This window comes from Pygocentrus nattereri, chromosome 28 (assembly GCF_015220715.1).
Source record: "Pygocentrus nattereri isolate fPygNat1 chromosome 28, fPygNat1.pri, whole genome shotgun sequence".
NCBI lineage: Eukaryota > Metazoa > Chordata > Actinopteri > Characiformes > Serrasalmidae > Pygocentrus > Pygocentrus nattereri.
This window is the reverse complement of record NC_051238.1, coordinates 17928766-17929683: the sequence shown is the minus strand read 5'-3', so window position 1 is coordinate 17929683 and position 918 is coordinate 17928766.

Sequence of the window (918 nt, the reverse complement as noted above, 5' to 3'; positions counted from 1 at the left end):
GTGCATTTATGAATCTTTAGTATAGTCCACAAAGCTGGGCCGCCCCAGACCCCCACGGGCGCTGAAACATGAGCTTCGCCATCCGCCCCAAACACACCCCATTCAAAAAAAGGGAAAAAAATCCAGCCGCCCCTCTATCCCAGAACAATTTCACCCTGAGACACCCCTCCCTCCCTCCTTCCATGCCTCCATCCCCTCCTGCTCTGAGGAGCACATTCACTTTCTCCCTGAGTCTTTACCAGCTTGGTCACTGCATTCTATGTGCCGAAATGGATATTAAATGAACAGTTGAACGAAAAATCCAATTTACACAATTTCCCCCTGCGACCAAACATAGTTAGTTGGCCAAGACATCCATATGAGGATAATTTACTTAAAAAGTGATGGGTGTCTATGTAACCAAAAATCTTTCTTTTTTAGCGCCTATTTTATTAGCCCTGCAGATACTTTGGACACCAAACAAGTCTTAGTCGATGAACCGCATGTGCGGTAAGGGAAAATTGTGCAAATTAGATTTTTCTGTGATCCATTGTTTTAATGGCCATTAGATTATGCTAAAGAAAAATGAGCTAAAGAAGACTTACTCACTCTGTCACTGACATGATGGCCTATGTCTGTACAGAAACAACCTGTCTTGTTAGACCACAGATCTGCAGCAACAGTTACTTGATGAAGACCATAGGCCTAGTTATAGCAGTAGTAGCTAGTTATAGAGTGTGGTAATAGTTATCAAGTACATAATCTCAGGACTAATGATGATGAAGTAAAAGAGAGCAGTGGGGTTGTAATCTGAGAACTTGGCCTTCTTTTCCTGTAGGAAGACTTTAGGAGGCTCTAGGGAATATTCTTAAATTTGGTATAGTTGATTAATGTCTTATTAAAAGTGATTGGAAGGGTAAAAAAAACCAATTGTGTAGC